At 41.0% G+C, this 21,320-nt stretch overlaps 1 long non-coding RNA gene across 1 annotated transcript; it reads right to left on the bottom strand.

Moving 5' to 3' along the window:
* Positions 1–13,020: 13,020 nt before the first annotated feature.
* LOC145358261 (uncharacterized) lies at positions 13,021–15,483 on the bottom strand. Its single transcript, XR_013889459.1, has 2 exons — positions 15,090–15,483; positions 13,021–13,829 (listed from the first exon to the last, which is right to left on the bottom strand). It is a non-coding gene; the product is annotated as an uncharacterized LOC145358261 (long non-coding RNA).
* Positions 15,484–21,320: the final 5,837 nt, after the last annotated feature.

Below are 21,320 nucleotides of genomic sequence, written 5' to 3'. Positions count from 1 at the left end.
TTGTCTCCTGTCCAGGCCACTTTAAAATTCTCATCCTCATTTTGAAATTGTTGCCTTGCTCCCTCTCCATTTTTGCAACTCCAATTCTACAACTAGGCATGATCTTTGAACTCCTTACAATTCAAGCCTCTTGCATCACCCCAATTTTCATAATTTCCATTACTGATAGTCATGCCTTCTGCTACCTGCCAGTTCCAGATTTCCCTCCCCAAATCTCTACCTCCATCCTAAGACACTCCTCTAAATTTAACTCTGACCAAGCTTTTGGTCATCTATCCTAACTCACATGGATCAATGTAAAATATAATGCTTCTATGTAGCATCTTGGGACATTTTACTAGTTGAAAGCACTTCTTAAATGTTTGAGATAAATTGAGACCAAACCATTTAAGGAAACTGTAGCTTGAAGGATGGGGAGGTGGTGAGCATCACAAATGGAAAAATAATTTAGTTTTGAAATGTTTTTCTCATTTTCCTTATCAGTGGAAACTAGTGGTATGTTTTCTTTTAATCAGACCCCTTTGTAATTTTGATCTCTATTGCACCTCTCCTTAATCTTGTCACAAATCCCTAATGTTTCAAAATATCACGATTCAGGGTGTCTCCTTATCCTCATACATAACTTTACACTTCCTCTGATCCTTCACAAACCTAGACAAAAATTCATGTATTTTATCCTACTCGACCCAACTTTTGATTTTGTCTTTTTTATACAGTGAGAGCATAGTCTGAAGCAAGTCAGTGGGACAGCATGCCAGCACAATAGTTCATCATTCAAAAAACTCCTTTTGCACATTATCTTTGCTTCCTATGTATATGGCATGCATTTACCATGGCTAACCTGCACACAAAGGGGAAATTTAGTATGGCTAATCCATCTAACCTGCACACAACCACATAAAATATTACGTGATCATTAAACTTGGTCAAAATAGATTTTTGTTGGACTAATTTGCTGGAGCTCTTCAAAGTTGTAACAAGCAAAGTGGATAATCGGGGTCCAGAATATATAGTGTGGACTTCCAGATGGCATTTGATAAGGTGCCACACAAAAGGCTAATACACAGGGTAAGATCCCATGGGCTTGGACAGAGGATTAGCTAACCAATAGAAAGCAGAATGGAGATAACTGGGTTGGCAAGCTGTAACTAGTGGTGTGCCATAAGGTTCAGTCCTCGTGCCCCAACTATTTACAATTCGTATTAATGACATGGATAGAAAGTACTATAGCCAAATTTGTACAACACTAAAGTAGGCAGGAAAGCAAGTTGCAAAGAGAAAATAAGAAATTTAGAAATAGATAGAGGAGTGGACCAATATTTGGAAGGTGGAATTTGAAGTGGATAAGTGTGAGGTTATCCACTTTGGTCAGAGGAATGAAAGGGCAACTTATATAAATGCAGAGAAACTTCAAATACTTTGGTGCAGAGGGATCTGGGTACCTTTCTATGAATTACAGATAGTATGCACGTGCAGCACATAAGGAAAGCAAATGGAATAGCATAAAGAAGTAGGGAAGTGCTGTTGCAACTGTATAAGGTACTGATAAGACTGCAACTGATGTACTGTGTACACTTTTGGTTCCTTTATTAGAAGAAGGATGCAAGTGCATTAGAGGCAGTTCAGAGAGGCTTCACTCGATCGATTCCAGGGATGAAAGGCTTGTCTTCTAAACAGAGATTGAGCAGTGTACGCCTATTCTCACTGGTGTTTAGAAGAATGAGAAGAGATTTCATTGAGGTATATAAAATGCTAAAGAACATCGACTGACAGGATAGACAAAGTGGATGTTTCCTTCGCTGGACATTCTAGAATGAGAAGCCACAGTTTTAGTCTAAGAGATGATAGATTTACAAAAGAACTGCAGAAGGAATTATTTCACTCAAATGATTATGAATGTGGAATTCTCTACCCCAGTGTGCAGTGAACACTGGAACATTAAATAAATTTGAGGAGATAGATAAGTTTTTAATTAGTAGAAGGATTAAGGGTTATGGGGAGTGGGCAAGGAGGTGGAGTTGTGGCCAAGATGAGATAAACCATGATCATACTCAATGACGGAGCAGGCTCAAGGGGCTGAACTGCCTGCTCCTGCTCCTAGATGTTATGTTAAAAGGAGGATTAAATGGTTTAACAATTGTTTTCTTCCTGTTTCTTAAGACTATCATAGACATTGTCGCTCTGAAGTAGGACCCTATCACAATATTGGCTTTTCAAAACAAAAATGGATGGAAAGGGTTCGGTTTAGGTTAGAGGGTCATTGCTTTTTAACTAGTCGGCACAACATCGTGGGCCGAAGGGCCTGTTCTGCGCTGTAATGTTCTATGTTCTAAAACTTAACCGTTTCATCTGTTAATGTTTAACTGTTACATGAAATCTTGTTCTATTTATGCTGTACTGTATGTTGGTCCTTGCTTTGAAGGCATTTGTTCAGTTGGTGTCTTGTCTTTCTAATTTTTTGGCATTCTCCCTCATTTCTCCCCAATTTGCAATTAACAGTTGGATTATATATATATTGAGTTCTTCTCTGTACTATATAGGAACAAAAGAGAACTTTAGATGCTGTATCCATCTACACCTTCCCATTTAGAGGTTTTCATCCTTCAAATCTTTAAAATATAAAGAGAATATCAAAATTAAAACATTATTTCAGGCAACCCCCAATTCATAGGTCATGCTATATAGAAGTTAGTTTAATTGTTTTACTTCAGTTGTGGGCAAAGTTTTGGAAAGGATTATAAGAGATAGGATTTGTAATCATCTAGAGAGAAATAATTTGATTAGGGATAGTCAACACGATTTTGTGAAGGGTAGGTCGTGCCTCACAACCCTTACTGAGTTCTTTGAGAAGGTGAGCAAAGAGGTGGATAAGGGTAAAGCAGTTGATGTGTATATGGATTTCAGTAAAGCGTTCAATAACGTTCCCCATGGTAAGATACTGCAGAAAATACGGATGCTTGGGATTGAGGGTGATTTAGCAGTTTGGATCAGGAATTGGCTGATAGAAGACAGAGGGTGGTGGTTGATGGGAAATATTCAACCTGGAGTTCAGTTACTCGTGGTGGACCACAGGGATCTGTTTTGGGGCCACTGCTGTTTGTCATTTTTATAAATGACCTAGATGAGGGTGTAGAGGGATGGGTTAGTAAATTTGCGGATGACACTTGCGGAAGTCAGTGGAGTTGTAGACAGTGCGGACGGATGTTATAGTTTGCAAAGGGACATAGATAAGCTGCAGAACTGGGCTGAGAGGTGGCAAATGGAGTTTAATGCAGAAAAGTGTGAGGTGATTCACTGTGGAAGGAGTAACAGGATTATAGAGTATTGGGCTGATGGAAAGACTCTTGGTAGTGTGGATGAGCAGAGAGATCTTGGTGTACATGTGCATAGATCCCTGAAAGTTGGCACCCAGGTTGATAGGGTTGTTAAGAAGGCATACGGTGTGTTAGCTTTTATTGGTGGAGGGATTGAGTTTCGGAGCCGTGAGATCATGTTGTAGCTGTACAAAACTCTGGTGCGGCTGCACTTGGAGTATTGCATACAGTTCTGGTCGCCGCATTATAAGAAAGATATGGAAGCATTGGAAAGAACATAAGAACAGAAGAAATAGGAGCAGGAGTAGGCCATCTAGCACTTCGAGCCTGCCCCACCATTCAATAAGATCATGGCTGATCTGTCGTGGCTCAGTTCCACTTTCCCGCCCTCTCCCCATAACCCTTAATCCCCTTGCCTATCAAAAACCTATCAACCCGTGTCTTAAATATATTTAGCGAGGCAGCCTCCACCACTTCAACGGGCAGAGAATTCCAGAGATTCACCACACTTTCAGTGAAGAAGTTCCTCCTCAACTCCGTTCTAAACTGCCCCCCTTTATCTTGAGGCTGTGCCTTCTAGTCCTACTGTCCTTTCTGAGCAGGAAGAGCCTCTCCACCTCTATCCTATCCATCCCATTCATCATCTTATATGTCTCAATGAGATCGCCCCTCATTCTTCTAAACTCTAATGAGTACAAGCCTAGTTTATTCAGCCTCTCCTCATAGTTCAACCCCCTCAACTCCAGTATCAGCCTAGTAAACCTCCTCTGCACTCCCTCCAAGGCCAAAATATCCTTGCGTAAGTGTGGCGACCAAAACTGCACACAGTACTCCAGCTGCAGCCTCACCAGCGCCCTGTACAGTTGCAGCAAGACCTCCCTACTTTTATATTCAATCCCCCTCGCTATGAAGGCCAGCATCCCATCTGCCTTCCTGACCACCTGCTGCACCTGCAGGCTGGGTTTTTGTGACTCATGCACAAGGACCACGAGGTCCCTCTGCACCATTGCATGCTGCAGTTTTTCGCCCCGTAAGTAATAGTCCTTCCTACCATTATTCCTACCAAAGTGGACAACTTCACACTTGCCAACATTAAATTCCATTTGCCGGTTCCTGGCCCATTCGCCCAGCCTATCTAGATCCTTCTGCAGACTTTCCACACCCTCCGCACAATTTGCCGTTCCACCAATCTTGGTGTCATCAGCAAATTTCAACACCATACACTCGGTTCCCTCCTCCAGATCATCTATATAAATGGTAAGTAGCTGAGGCCCCAGCACCGATCCCTGGGGCACTCCACTAGTCACCAACCGCCAATCCAAACAGCACCCATTGACCCCCACTCTCTGCCTCCTGTTTGACACCCTACCCCCAAGTCCATGCCCCCTAACCTTCTGTAATAACCTCTTGTGCGGCACCTTATCAAACGCCTTCTGAAAATCAAGAAACACCACATCCACCGGCTCTCCTCTCTCCACCGCCCTAGACACATCCTCATAGAACGCCAATAAATTTGTCAGACACGACTTCCCTTTAATGAAACCGTGCTGCAGAAAGGGTGCAGAGGAGATTTACCAGAATGTTGCCTGGTATGGTGGGAAGGTCTTATGAGGAAAGGCTGAGGGACTTGAGGTTGTTTTCGTTAGATGGTTAAGAGGTGACTTAATTGAGGCATACAAGATGATCAGAGGATTAGATAGGGTGGACAGTGAGAGCCTTTTTCCTCGGATGGTGATGGCTAACATGAGGGGTCATAGCTTTAAATTAAGGGGTGATAAATATAGGACTGACGTCAGAGGGTAGTAAGGGCACGGAATGCCCTGCCTGCAGCAGTAGTGGACTCGCCAACTTTAAGGGCATTCAAATGATCATTGGATAGGCATATGGATAACATTGGAATAGTTTAGGTTAGAGGGTCACTAGATTGCTTCCACTGGTCGGTGCAACATCGAGGGCTGAAGGGCCTGTACTGCGCTGTAATGTTCTATGTTCTTTGCTTGTCCTGACTTTACAGAGTCTTGACTTTACAGAGTCTGTCTTATGACAGACTATTTTCTATTAAAATAGTGTACATACGTTACTGTAAAAAATGCAAGTTCTAAGAGTTTTCCCAACATCTGAAGGTTTCTGAGTATAAAAACAATAGGTTTAATAATAGTTTCAGCGACAAATTCATAGTCAATTGCAAAAACATGCAATTCTGTTAATAAATACCAGTAACTAATCCTGGCATTCAATAAAATAGATCCATATATTTTACATATGTTAAAATCTTGTCACACCTACTTCCAATTCTCTATTTAGTTTTTTTATATTGATAATGCCTAAAATGTCTCAAGATCTTGCTGTTGCCTTGAATAGGGAACACGGATACCAGCTATGCGTACCATTTCACCAACATTTCGGCCTGTTAAAAATAACTAAAAACACTTGGGCCCGGACGTTGCAGTCAGCAGCAAATAAGTGTACTGCTGACCTTGAAAACTGTCCACAAAGATTTCGTGACCTCAGTGGTCTGGTTATCCTCTTTCCTGGCAGCAGTTTAAATCTGGCGCCATGTATGGCAGCAGCAGCAGTGACGCCATCAGCAAGCAAGTACACAACCTAACAAATTGAAATATTCACACACCACAAATCATACAGTTAAAAACACTTACAGGTATTCACTTTTAATTGAAGTTTTCAGCCTTTGACAGGATTAACATAGAAGCTACAATAACTATACATTATACAAATATAAAATTAGCTTTACAGGCCACTGAAGGTGGTTAGCAAATTAGTACATTTAAAACCCATTTATACCTCATTCCAAAAGGTGTATCTTCAAGTATTTTTATGAGATTAACAGCATTAGAGTGGAAGTTCTTATTAATCTAATTTGATTTTAATGGGGAGAGTTGGGTGTCTCATCAATGTACCCTTTAAAGGAGAAAATTACTGACGACAGCTTTTGGATCTCCGCATTAGTCTGCGCATGTGTGGATTCCAGAATTGCTGTCATTTTCAGAGGAGGAATGTTGGTGAACAGTTATTACTACAGCAAAATCTAGGCAATTATTTAGCAAGGTGACAGGGGATACACCGGTAATGTATTAAAAACCAATTAATTGTCATGCCCATTTCACAGCATTGAGATTGAATCTGTCGGTTAGAAACATTGATATATCTATAATACATTTCCCTATACTGTTCTTGCAGTGATGCCAGTTCTGTTTTCACTGCAACACTCAGCCTATCTACTCTCAAAAAAATTCAAACTTAGAAAGATATTAATGATCCTCCTGTTTGCTTATAATTTATCCAAAACCAGTGTGTTAATGGTGAAAATAAATTTTAGTCATGGCCACCAGCCCACAATGATTGTTTGCTAAGGTGTTAAATATTAAATGAATCATCGTAAACCATTGTCTGGTGTCTTCTTTGGCCCTGCAACACTGAAATAAAATGTAACAATAAAGACACACTTTATTCCAATGTTTGCATTCTAAAATTGATATTTTCACTCTGCCCAGGGGCTCTGCTGAAATTACTAGCTGCCTGCTGTGTTTGAATAAATAAATCCATGTCTGTTCCAGTTTACAAAAGAAATAAAGTAATGGTAGCTCCAATGTTTAAATGAATAAATTAATGGTTTTTGTAAAATCCCAGCGTTCCAATCTAAAAATACATTAATCAGTGCTGAGCGATTACCTACTAATTAAAGTAGAACTGTTACAGATGGAGTGATTGAGGTTTCACATATGAGCTTTTAAGAAGATTGTGGTGGCGAGCACTAGGACCTAATGGCGTCAATATACTAACTCAGAGTCAGAGTTTTACAGCACAGCAAGAGGCCCTTCAGCCCATCATGTCTGCACCAGCCATCAAACACTTATCCACTTATCTGTTCTAATCACATTTTCCAGCTTGGTCTGTAATCTTGCATGATACAGTGTCTCAAATGTTCATCTAAATATTTCTTAAATGCTGAGGGTCCCTGCCTCTATCACCCTCTCAGACAATGAGTTCCAAATTCCAACCACCCTCTGGGCGATAACACTTTTCCTCAAATCCCTTCTAAATCTTCTGTCCCTTATCTTAAATCTATGTTCCTGATTATTGACTCCTCTACTAAGGGGAAAAGTTTACTTCCTTTGTGTACCTCAATCAGGTTTTTCTTGTAGATAGAAGTCCACAAGATTATGAGGGACATGGACAGAATGGGTAGTCAGAAGATTTTTCCCAGGGTGGAAGCGTCAATTACTAGGGGGCACAGGTTTAAGGCGTGAGGCGTAAGGTTTAAAGGAGATGTACAGAGGGTGGTGGGACTCATTGCTGGGGAAGGTAGTGAAAGTAGATACAATAGTGAGTTTTAAGGGGCATCTGGACAAATACATGAAAAGGATGGGAAGAGGGCTATGGTCCCTGGAAGAGTAGTGGGTTTTAGTTCAGTCGGGCAGCATGATCAGTGCAAGCTTGGAGGGCCGAAGGGTCTGTTCTTGTGCAGTAATTTTCTTCGTTCCTTATTCAGGTCCACCTCAGTCTTCTCTGCTCTAAGGAAAACAACTCGAGCCTAACCAGCATCTAGTGAACTTGTAAACTGTATCAACTGCTCATTAAACAATTTAGTTGTCTTTCAGTAAAAAGCAAACTTTACAGGTGCTTGAAATCTGAAATAAAATCAACAAATGTTGACAGCACAAAGCGATTAGTCAGCACCTGCAAAGAAAACAAACAAAGTAAGATTTTGGGTGAAGACCTTCCTTTGGAGCAAGATCCTAAATAAGGATCTCTATCTCGGATGTAATGAGATGCCGACTGATCTGCTGTTCATTTCCAGCATTTCTGTTTTTGTTTCATAGTATTAATTTTAATTTTGAAAAAGTTGTTTGAAATAATTATTTGTTGTCTGATATACTATGAACCAGTTAATTTGCTTCTAAAATCTCCACTGCTTTTGAAGTTTATTACTAATGTATTTTTCTGTTGAAAATTGATGTTTTAGTTTACATTATGGAACACAAGAACAGAAATTAGCCAGCCCGTTGAGCCTGCTGTGTCTTTCAACTAATTCATGGCTGAAATGTATTTTAACTCTATTCCCCTGACTTAGTTCCTTATTCATTGATAGCCTCGCTGAAAATAACTATAGATCTCAGTTTTTAAAACTCCAAGTGACCCGCAGCCTATAGGAGGAGAAGATTCCAGATTTCTACTAACCTTGATATTTTATGTTTTTCATTCCTGAATGAACTAGCTCTAATTTTATGTCCCCTTGTTCTCAATTCCTGCACTAGAGGAAATAGTTTCACTGGAATCTACCCTGCCAAATTGGTTAAACATTTTAAAGATCTCAAAACAGATCACATCTCAATGTTGGGTACTCATGAAAATACAAATCATCTTTATGCAACCTCTATGCATAACGGAGCCTTCTAAACTCAGGGAACAAATTTAAGATGATTCGCAGAAGAACTACAGACAACATGAGGAAAGCTAACAGCACGTGGTTGGATTTGGAAGGAATAGTCTGATGGGCTAATGAAACAGATTTAAGAGATTTCTAAAGGGGATTGGATAAATATTTGAAGGAGAAAATAATGCAGGACTGTGAAGAAAGAGCAGGGAAGTAAAACTAACTGCAGGATGCTCCTGGCAGAAAGGGCCTTCTGATGGAAGTGCTCCCATTTTCCCACCTGCGATCAAACATTCACACTACCCCTCCAAACCGACTGTCATCCATCTGTCAGCCTAAAAATTAAGGCTATTTAAGGGCCTTAATTGAAGACGGGATAAGCTTCCTGTCTGAGGCCTAGTATGCCCCAGTGTAAAACCCCAACCAGATCGGGACATGTGGGAACTCAAAGGGAATTCCAACCATGTATTTTCATACTCCTTCCTACCAGCAAGAAAGGGAAGAATGTAAAATTCAGACCTTGACTCTTTCAGAGTCTGTGCACTTTGGAAAAGAAGTGTGTCCTCATGTCAAGAGAGGGATAATTTCATGTTGGTAAACAGAAACTCAACTCTAAAAAGAGTGGACAGTGAGAAAACATCCTGTCCTGAACCTGAATGGCATTTTCCAATACTACTTCATTTTTATATAACTTAGGATATATTTGGCCGAACTACCTGGCTTTGAATTGTACTCAGTTAATTTGCTTTGAAGATCCCTCAGTGGTTAATTACAATTTTTGCATCATCCCTTGAACTTTTTCCAATTGTTACAAACTAATAGTCTCCATGCATATCATCATATGCTGATATAGGTGACTCCATCTCAAAGCCTTCAATTCAAGGGTGTTACCTCCTTACACAGATAACTGGCCTGCGATAAATCATGGACTATACCTTTACTTTCAAAGCTGAGAGGCATTTGACATTGGAACAATTAGACAAAGACACCTCTGTTCAGTGCTAAGACTGCTGCAAACTGTAAGATTCAACAAGCACTGAGATGGTATATTCTGCAAAATGAACCCCAAATTACTTATGTGCTGATAATGTTCAATTTACTAAAACCTAATATCTTTATTCCTATCACACATTAAAATGGTTATTTTACCCAGCCTGATGTCTGATCATAAAAATGATACAGGGAACTGGAAGCTTTGAATCTGGGGAAAAGTACTGTGCCAACCTTTTAATTCAGTCTGCTTCCCTCCTCACATAAAGCCTTCTGATAAGCCCAACTACTGGCCTTTCTTCTCCTGTAAACTGTGAGCAGTGATGGACTATTCAACTGTGGGAATTCCACTTCCATATCTCGACCTGGTCCCATCTAATATCCACATACCCTCACTTTTCTTAGGGCAATTGGATAGTGATTAGGAATGAGTAAAACATCCCTTCTCTTTCCTGAAGCTCTAAGACTATCAGAACGTTCCCTATCCATGCCCTTGATTAGATCACCTCACTTAGCAGATTGCGAGTTAAAGCCCGGGATCCTCTGGTGTAGACCTTCATGCAATGCTGTGTAATGTCTTCATCCACCAAATAATTTCTCCTTTAAAATGTACAGGTATCTTGGTATAGACATGAGCTTCTGGACAGTGTAGAATGAGCCAAGAATTAAGTGATAAAGATGTCCCTTCTTAAGAGTCACAGAGGTTTACAGCATGGAAACAGGCTCTTTGGCCCAACTTGTCCATGCCGCCCTTTTTTTTAAAACCCCTAAGCTAATCTCAATTACCCTCATTTGGTCCATATCCCTCTACACCCATCTTACCCATGTAACTATCTAAATGCTTTTTAAAAGATAAAATTGTACCTGTCTCTACTATTACCTCTGGCAGCTTGTTCCAGACACTCACTGCCCTGTGTGTGAAAGAATTGCCCCTCTGGACACTTTTGTATCTCTCCCCTCTCACCTTAAACCTATGCTCTCTAGTTTTAGACTCCCCTACCTTTGGGAAAAGATATTGACTATCTACCTTGTCTATGCCCCTCATTGTGTTATAAGGCCTCAACAAGGTAACACCACAGCCTCCTACGCCCCAGAGAAAACAGTGCCAGTCTATTCAGTCTCTCCTTATAACTCAACCCATCAAGTCCCGGTAGCATCCTAGTAAATCTTTTCTGCACTCTTTCTAGTTCAATAATACCCTTTTTATAATAGGGTGACCAAAATTGGACACAGTATTCCAAGTGTGGCCTTACCAATGTCTTGTACAACTTCAACAAGACATCCCAATTCCTGTATTCAATGTTCTGACCAATGAAATCAAGCATGCTGAATGCCTTGTCCACCTGTGACTCCACTTCCAAGGAGCAATGAACATTTATCCCTAGATCTCTTTGTTTTGTAACTCTCCCCAGTGCCCCACCATTAACTGAGTAAGTCCTGCCTGGTTCGATCAACCGAAATGCACCACCTCGCATTTGTCTAAATTAAACTCCATCTGCCATTTGTCAGCCCACTGGCCCAAATGATCAAGATCCTGTTGCAATTAGAGATAACTTCCTTCACTGTCCACTATAACACCAATCTTGGTATCATCTGCAAACTTACTAATCATGCCCCCTATATTCTCATCCAAATCAATAATATAAATGACAAATAACAGTGGGCCCAGCACTAATCCCTGAGGCACACCGCTGGTCACAAGCCTCCAGTTTGAAAAAGCACTTTCTACAACCACCCTCTGGCTTCTGTCAAAAAGCCAATTTTGTATCCATTTAGATACCTCGCCCTGGATCACATGAGGTTTAACTTTATGCAACAACTTACCATGCGGTAGCTTGTCAAAGGCCTTGCTAAAGTCCATGTAGATAATATCAACTGCACTGCCCTCTTCCACCTTCTTGGTTACCCTCCAAAAACTCAAATAAATTTGTGAGACATGATTTTCCACCCACAAAGCTATGCTGACTGTCCCTAATCAGTCCTTAAATCTCTAAATGTCTGTAGATCCTGTCTTCAAACTACCTTCCAACAATTTACCCATCACAGATGTGAGGCTCACTGGCCTGTAGTTCCCACGCTTTTCCCTGCAGCCCCTTTTAAACAAAGGCACAACATCTGACACTCTCCAATCTTTTCTTCCAGGTGCTACGGTTTCCTCCCACAGTCCAAGAATGTGTGGGTTAGGTTGATTGGCCATGCTAAATTCTCCCTTAGTGTCAGGAAGATTAGCAGGGTAAATGAGAGTTATGGGGATAGGGCCTGGGAAGGATTGTGGTCAGTACATACTCAATGAGCTGGACGGCGTCCTTCTGTACTGTGTGGATCCTATATCTTCTTTTTTAATGAGATGGACAGAACGATAAAACTCTAGTAGTTGTTATTTCCCCATTCACAGTTCAATTTTTGGGTCACATAGGTCTAGTTCATAACTACTTGATAAAGATAACTGAGCAACTGCCTGAGATTAGGAATGTCAGTGCTAGATTACAATCCCTTCCACTTTCTAACAAACTTTGTACGTATAAACTGTTACTCAATAATTTAGGACTACTCCACCAACATTTCAAGAGACACAAACAATATATGTGACATAGAAACCCTACAGTGCAGGAAGAAGCCATTTGGCCCATCAAGTCTGCACCGACCACAATCCCACCCAGGCCCTAACCCCATATCCCTACTAATTTTACCTGCTAATCCCTCTAACCTACGCATCTCAGGACACTAAAGGGCAATTTTAGCATGATCAATCAACCTGATCTGCACATCTTTGAACTGAGAGGAAACCGGAGACCCAGAGGAAACCCACATGTTTGTAATTTACATGACTGCAATTCTTCCCGGAACTCGTGAGTTAAAGGGCCCTCTCTAATGCACACGAAGGCAGGGAACATTCCAGTTTGATCATGGTGTTAACTACTCACATTTGGGATATTAGTTGAGGTACTACAATTGGCCACAATGCTCCTCTGTTATAGAGATTTTGATCTGCAACACTGAATGAACTGAGATATAATTCTAATTCAGGATAGCACATGACTTGGAGGAGAACTTGCAGGTGGTGTTCCCAAGATCTGTTGCCCTATTTCTTCTAAGTTGTAAAAACCACAAGTTTGGAAGGTGCTGTTGCAAAAGCGCTGGTGATTTGCTACAGTGCATCTTGTTCAGTAAAATTCTAGGGGACTTGCCACCAAATTCATGATCGCTGAAGAGCCCATTCCACATGAATGTGCCTCTATGTAATCCGATATGCCCACACATGCAATCTAGGTCAAAAACAATAGATTCAAATACCAAATGAATACACAGTGAAGCAGCAAATTTGTGAAAAGTCTTTATTCAATATGGTTGCACCTTACATTGCCAGACCTTGTAAAAGTCCAGAGCTGTGCTTTGAAAAATATCAGGAGTTAGCTCCAGGAAAACTCTGTAATCATTTTTTGCTTCACGTTCTGCTTTCAGATGTGCGTGTCCACCATTATCATCAATGCAGTCAAATGGGTTTTCATGCTGCAGTGCAAAACCCTGGAGCATCTCTATGATTTTTGTGGCATCAGCCAGGGAAACAAGTGGGTGAGCAGATGGGCCTTCATCAGACTCTTTACAGTCATTGGCCTCCTCAGGTCATTTCAGTTGAAAAATGTATTACAACTACAACTGCATCATTTGCTAGTTCCATTCAGTAGTGTGGGGCATCATCCATCTCCACATAAGTCTCCATGGTTCTCTGCTCAAATTTCCATGTCAGTCTCCAGCAAGCAAGTGAAAAATGCCTCATTATCAGGCTGGCTGACCTCATCCTGCTCCTCCTCGTTTTTGCCACCTCGTGTAGGCCTAAACAGTCTGAACACAGAATGCTAGAAGCACTTGGCAACTGTAGCTTCCTCTATCACCTTTCACACTTCGTTCATCATGAACATGACCTCTCAAACAGCTGGATTGTACACCATCTTTTCGACGGCATCGATAACTTGAGATCAGCCGCGATCAATAGTAGATTTTCAAGTTCCTAATTACTTCTTATCCATTGGCTGAAATCTGGCTGCGCTGTCCAAGAATTCCAGCTGCTCTGGAGTTACCAGTGTGGAATTTCAGCTTATTATGGGCATCGTTCTAAGAAATTTGTTATTCTGTCGGTGGGAATAATTGACAACTTCAACATAACTAGAATTTCACGTAATCGGTATTTGATACATCACAATTTCACTGTACGTATTGCTGCTATTTGTGCTGTTGGTGGAGGGAGTAAAGGTTTAAGCTGGTGGATGGGCTACCCAATCAAACAGGCCACTTTGCCCTGAATGTCTTGAATTGTTGCAGCTAAATTCAAACAGGCAAGTGAAGTGTATTCCATCACACTTTCGACTTCTGACTTGTAAATGGTGAACAGGCTTTGGGTTGTTAGGAAGTGAGTTACTTATTATAGCCTCAACCTACTGTTTTAGCTCCACTATTTATGTGTCTAGTCCAGTTAAATTTCTGGTCAATGATAGTTCCTAACATATTGGTGGTGAGGGAATTAAGTAACGGTCAGGTCATTGTATGTCAAGAGGATTGTTGGAGATGGTCTTTGCCTGGCACTGTATGACACAAATATTATTTGCCACTTGTGAACCCAAAGGTTGTCCAGGTCTTGCTGCATATGGTTACAAACTGCTTCAAATAATACTGAACATTGCACAACCAGCAGCAAACATCCTCACTTCTAATCTTACAATTAAGGGAAGATCACTGTTAAAGAAGCTCAGTATGGTTGGGCTAGGATATTACCCTGAGGAACTCCTGAAACAATGTCCTTGGGCTGAAAGGATTGGCCACCAACATTAGTTACTGCCAATAGAGAGTTTTCCCCTCAATTCCCATTGACTTCTATCAAGGTTCCTTGATGTCATACTTGGTGAAATGATTTGAGCGGTTACCCTAATCGCATCTTTCACTCGAATGTTATCAAATTCCCAGACTGAGGTTTACATGAGAGGACTGGCTAATCTGGCATTGTAAGCAAGGATAGTCTGTCTTATCGCAACAAAAATCAGTGCCTTAATTGTAGCAGGAAATTGTCAAAATAAAATAATGAATAACATTTAGTCTCAGATGCCATTAATCTGTTTTCCAAAGCTTTCATCCAAAATTAATTACACAGTTGAGACATGAGATAATTACAATTTCAAAACTGAAAATAATGGGACTAGATTTAGTCAGTGCAACAATTAATAGTTTACATCTCTAAAAGTATTGGTGAATACAGGGACAGATTCCATATTACCTAACACCCATTTTTGACCATTAAACCAAACAGCACTGACTAGCCTTTAACCTTCAAATTTGGAGGTCATTTATTTATTCTTCCATGAATTATTTTTAATTGAGGAAAATGAGAGACTGCTTACCAGAAGTAGAATCTTACTTGTTGAGTAAAGAAAACTTCTGTCTGCAGTAATTTCAGAGCCCCAGGATCTGAGGTGAGGGTTGCCTTATGCAATGAAGATGGGGTAAGACCTCCAGGACAAGCAAGATAGACTGAAATATCAGAATAAAAATAAAACAGAAACATGTACAAACTTAATGGTACAAAACAATAAAATACTGCTCCGGATAACACAAAATCAGGGTAAAAGGACATGAGGTAAACTGGAAGCTGGCATTTAAAAATTGACAAAGACTCTAGGTGGTGCAATCATTAGCATTGCTGCCTCACAGTTCCAGGAACCCGGGTTCAATTCCCAGCTTGGGTCACTATATGGAGTTTGCTTGTTCCCCCTGTGTCTGCATGAGTTTCCTCCAGGTGCTTTGTTTTCCTCCCACAGTCCAAAAATGTGCAGGTTAGGTGAAATGGCCATGCTGAATTCTCCCTCAGTGTACCTGAACTGGTGCTGGAGTGTAGCAACTAGGGGATTTTCACAGTAACTTCATTGCAGTGTGGATGTAAGCTTACCTGTGACTAATTAATAAACTACTTTTTACTTAGATGTTCTGGGTTGTTGCTTATTCTTTGTCATTTATTCAAATTTAAAAGACAAATAGAAAAAAATTGAAAAACAAATGATGTGGCTCTGAAGTTTTGAAACTTTGGAACAATGCTAACATATTTGTCTTTCCTTTGCTGTAGGTAAAGGCCTAACCATCTCTCCTTGACATTCAAAGGCATTATCGTCGCTAAATCCCCCCCAAGTGCTGCCTTGACATCAAGACAACATCTGACCAAGTGTGGCATCAGGAGCCCAGGCATAAAGTGCAGCTCCAACAATGCTCAAGAAGCTCAACACCATCCAATACAAAGCAGCCTTCTTGATCATTAGCCCATCTACCAACATAAACATTTATTCCTCCACCACCAATACCAAGTGGCAGCAGTGTCTACCGTTCAAGATATACTGCAGTGACTCCTTGGTCACACCTTCCAAAGCTGCACCCTCCTTCACCTAGATAAAGACAAGGGCAGCAGACACAGGGGAACATTGCCACTTTCAACTTCCCCTTCAAGCCATACATCATCCTGAGTTATTCAAAAAGTAGGGAAGCAAAAATGAGGTAACTATAGACCGATTAGACTAACATTTATTGTTGGAAAAATGTTGGAAACAATTATTAAGGAAGTAATAGCAGCACATTTGGAAAATCTAATCAAGCAGAGTCAGCATGGCTGCCTGAAAGGGAAATCATGTCCGACTAATTTATTAGGAGTTTTTAGAGGAAATCCCAACCAAAGTGAATAGACGGAACCAGCAGTTTTGTTCTATTTGGACTTCCAGAAGACATTTGACAAGGTAGCTCACAAAAGATTAAGTCATTAGAGGCAATGGTGTGTTGGAGGTGGTATATTGGCATGAATAGAACTGGCTAATGGGAAGGAAACAGCGAGTGGGGTAAGGGGTTCTTTTCAGGTTGGTGATCTGTAACCTGTGGGGTTCCACAGGGATCAGTGCTGGAACTGCTGCAACCACAACTGTTTATAATATATATTAATGATTTGGAGGAAGAAAGTGAATATACTGTAGCCAAATTTGCACACAGCATAAAAATAGGTGGATACACAAGTTGCAAGAGGGCTACAAACAGTTTACATAGATATTGATAGGTTATGTAAATGAACAAAAGGTTGGCAAATGGAGTATTATGTGGGAAAATGTGAAGTTGTTCATTTTGGAAGGAAAAACAAAAGAATGGAGTAATATTTAAATGGAAAAAAATGTATTTATGCATGAAACACAGAAAGCTAGCACAAGTGTAGCGGGTGATCAGAAGGTTAATGTGGGCCCTTACTTCAAGGTGTTTAGGAGGAGGGGAGTCTTGTTGTAACTGTACAAGTTTATGTGAGACCACAAATGGAGTTTTGACTTCTGGCCAGAACTCTCCATTCACCTGACGAAGGGGCAAACCCCGAAAGCTTGCAAGTTTACTATATAATAAATCGGTTGGACTTAAACCTGGTGTTGTCAGACTACTTACTGTGTTTACCCCAGTCCAACGCCGGCATCTCCACATCAAAACCACTGTAAGGGCCAGGTTTCTCCCAAAAGCTTTTGAAATAAAATTTACTGTATTTTGACTCACTAACAGTCTCAAAAGTGTCTTTTAACTACAACGGTGTCTGCACATAGGTTGGGTAATAATTTGTTTTAATGAATTTCATGAAATTCAAAACAATCCCAGAAAGAAAATCGGCTGCATAATCTGTGTCAAATAAAGCTGATCACTGTTCCAGATAGTCCACCAAATGTTTTGCAGATTGAGACGAGCAAGACGATTGTCATTAGAAAGATAAAGAGAAACTCAGAGGAATTGCTCAAAATTATCACATGGTCCACCCTGGAGAACAGGAGGTGGTAACTTCCTAGCAGCAATCATAAACTAGGAGACTTCTGAGTGCTTACCCACTGGGGGAGGCCATAAGCAAAAATGGCAATATTTTCAAATTTCAGCAAACTGTGAATGGGCCTGTCATTCAGTAGAAGCAGACAGCGAAATATTGTTGGAATATCTCACCCTATTGGATTGAAATGAGGGCCCTGAAATGCTGTAAAGTGTACTTGTCCTTAATAATGTAATAAGTTAATGTGCCAAACTTCCTGTTGGCAATTTATCTATTACTGCTCACTCCCAAAACCCAACTGTTTGAACCAGCACTGAGGAGGAATTTTCTTAAATCCTTGGATTTTCTTCGTCCCACCACATGGCTGAGAAGGGAATTTGGATTGACAATATGGCACTACTGCTCAATCCTCTTCAGCAGCAGAAGTGCCCCATGGGTGACGTGTTCCCAGTCAGAAATATTTAGCAACTGTGTGTTCTGAATCTTCCAAAGTTGAGCTCCTCCACTGTCAGATATCAGGCAAATCAGCCAGAGTGGATGCCTTGCCTTTTTTTGGACACACACCAAAATCATTTTTTAAATATCTGCTGCAGGCATCATAATGTCACTGAGCTCAAGGCAAATTTTGCAAAAGTCAGGTGATGTTTGCTCAAGAGGAAGTAAGCATAAATCAACCACAACTATACACTTTTTACCTTTGTTGCTACTAGAACTTAGCAGAAGCTGCAAAGGATCGTAAAATCATGTGGGCTCAGAAGGTGATTTGGCCCATTGTACCTGCTGAGGTTCATTATAAAGGTTATACAATTAGTCCCATTCACTTAGTCTTTCTTCATAGCCCTGCATTTCATTTTATTTTTCCAAGTGTTTATCTAATCCCTTTTAAAGCTATTATTGAATTTGGTTCCACCACCCTTTCAGGCAATGCATTACAAGGCATAGCAAATCACTGTGTAAAAAAGGTTTCCCTTCTCTCCCCCTTCTTTGTGCCAATTGTCTCTTGATTGCTGACTCTCTTGCTAGTAGAAAAAGTTTATCTTAACTTATGCTAGCAAAACACCTCATAATTTTGAACAACTATAAAATCTTCTTTAACCTTTTGTGTTCTAAGGAGGACAATCCCAACTTCTCTAGTCTGCATCTTTGGTACGATATTCATTATTTCCACAGGCAAGACATGGAAAACATTCAGACTGGGGCTGAAAAGTGGCAATTAACATTTAGAATCATAGAATCATATTGTGCAGAAGAGGCCCTTCAGCCCATTGAGTCTGTACCAATACGAGATACACCTGAACTCCCACCTAATTCCATCTAAGAGCTCTTGACCCATAGTCTTGAATGTTATGACATGCCAAGTACTCTCCAGGTACTTTTTAAAGGGTGCAAGGCAACCCACCTCTCCAACGTTAGCAAATGTGAGGTTATCCACTTTGGTAGAAATAATAGTAGGAGGGATTATTATTTAAAGGGTGAAAAGCTGCAGCATGCTATGGTGCAGAGGGACCTGGGGTCCCCGTGCACAAATCGCAAAGACCCAATCTGCAGGTGCAGAAGGTGATCAAGAAGGCAAATGGAATGTTAGCCTTTATAGTGAGGGGGATAGGATATACAAGCAGGGAGGTCTTGCTGCAACTGTACAGGACACTGGTGAGGCCACTTGGTGAGGCCACAACTGAAGTATTGTGTGTAGTTTTGGTCCCTGCATTTGAGAAAGGATATACTGACCTTGGAGGGAGTACAGAGAAGGTTCACCAGGCTGATACCAGAGATAAGGGGGTTAGCTTATGAAGAGAGATTGAATAGACTGGGTCTGTACTCGTTGGAGTTTAGAAGGCTGAGGGGGGGATCTTATAGAGACTTACAAGATAATGAAGGGGCTGGATAGGGTAGAGGTAGAGAGATTCTTCCTGCTTAGAAAGGATAGCAGAACTAGAGGTCACAGCCTCAAAATAGGTGGGGGGGTGCAGTTTAGAACGGAGTTGAGGAGGAACTTCTTCACTCAAAGGGTGGTGAGTCTCTGGAATTCTCTGCCCATTGAAGTGGTGGAGGCTACCTCGCTGAATATATTTAAGTCACAGGTAGATAGATTTCTGATAGACAAGGGAATTAAGGGTTATGGGAAGAAAGCAGGAAAGTGGAACTGATCCACTTCAGATCAGCCATGGTCTTATTGAATGGTGGGGCAGGCTCGAAGGGCTAGATGGCCTACTCCTGCTCCTATTTCTTATGTTCTTATGTACCGCCCCCAAGGAAGCTCATTCCAGACAGTCACCACCCTCAGGGTAAAAAGGATTTTCCTCACATTCCCTCTCCCAATAATCTCTCCCTCCATGTCAACAAAATGAAGGGGATTGTCATCGTCTTCAGGAAGCATAAAGGAGAACATGCTCTTGCCTACAATGGAGACAAAATAAAAAGGGTTGGCAGCTTCAAGTTTTTAGGTGTCCAGATCACCAACAACCTGTCTTCATCCCCCCATGCCAACACTATAGTTAAGGAAGTGCACCAACGCCTCTACTTTCTCAGAAGACTAAGGAAATTTGGCATATCAGCTACAACTCTCACCAACTTTTACAGATGCACCATAGAAAACATTCTTTCTGATTGTATCACAGGTTGGTATTGCTCCTGCTCTGCCCAAGGTTACAAGGAACAACAAAAGGTGATGAATGTAGCCCAATCCATCATGCAAACCAGCCTCCCATCCACTGACTCTGTCTACACTTCCCACTGCCCCGGCAAAGTAGCCAGCATAATTAAGGATCCCAGCCCGGACATTCTCTCTCCCACCTTCTTCCGTCAGGAAAAAGATATAAAAATCTGAGGACACGTACCAACCGACTCAAGAACAGCTTCTTCCCTGCTGCTGTCAGACTTTTGAATGGACTTACCTTGCATTAAGTTGATCTTTCTCTACACCCTAACTACGACTGTATTACTACATTCTGCACTCTCTCGTTTCCTTCTCTATGAACAGTATGCTTTGTCTGTATAAGCGCACAAGAAACAATACTTTTCACTTTATGTTGCTAATGGGGCAATAATAAATCAAATCAAATAAACCTCCTGCCCCTCACCTTGAATCTATGTCCCATTGTGACTGATGCCTAAGGGAAACTGCTGCTCCTTATCCACTCTGTCTATGTCCCTCATAATCTTGTACACTTTGACCAGGTCATCCCTTAATCTTCTCTGCTCCAAGAAAAACAATCCAAGCCTACCCAAGGTAGCATCCTGGTGAATCTCCTCTGCATTCCCTCTAGTGCAATCACATCCTTACTACAATATAGCAACCAGAACTGCACACAGTACTCTAGCTGTGGTCTCATCAAAGTTCTATACAACTCCAACATGATTTCCCTGCTGCTGTAGTCAATGCCTCAAATGATAAAGGCAAGTGTCCCACATGCCTTTTAAACCACTTAATTAACATGCCCTTCTGCCTTCAGAGATCAGTGGACAAACACACCAAAGTCTCTTTGTTTCACAGAACTTCTCAGGTGTTCTGCCACTCACTGAGTACTTCCTTGTCAAATTGCTCCTTCCTAAATGCATCACCTCACACTTTTCAGAATTAATCTCCATCTGTCACTTGTCTGCCCATTTGACCATTCCATCTATATCTTCTTGTAGCCCAAGACATTCAGCCTTACTGTTAACTACCAGGCCAATTTTTGCTAAGTAGTAGCAAACTTACTAATCCTACCCCCCACATAGTAAGATATGTCGTTTATATAAATGACAAATAATAGGGATCCAACAAAGCTCACAGGGCACTGGCTTCCAGTCACTAAAGCAGCCTTCT

Source organism: Carcharhinus amblyrhynchos, chromosome 25, assembly GCF_965287045.1.
Source record: "Carcharhinus amblyrhynchos chromosome 25, sCarAmb.v2.hapA, whole genome shotgun sequence".
NCBI lineage: Eukaryota > Metazoa > Chordata > Chondrichthyes > Carcharhiniformes > Carcharhinidae > Carcharhinus > Carcharhinus amblyrhynchos.
The sequence above is the reverse complement of the archived record's forward strand: the minus strand, read 5'-3'. Positions and strand labels throughout refer to the sequence as shown.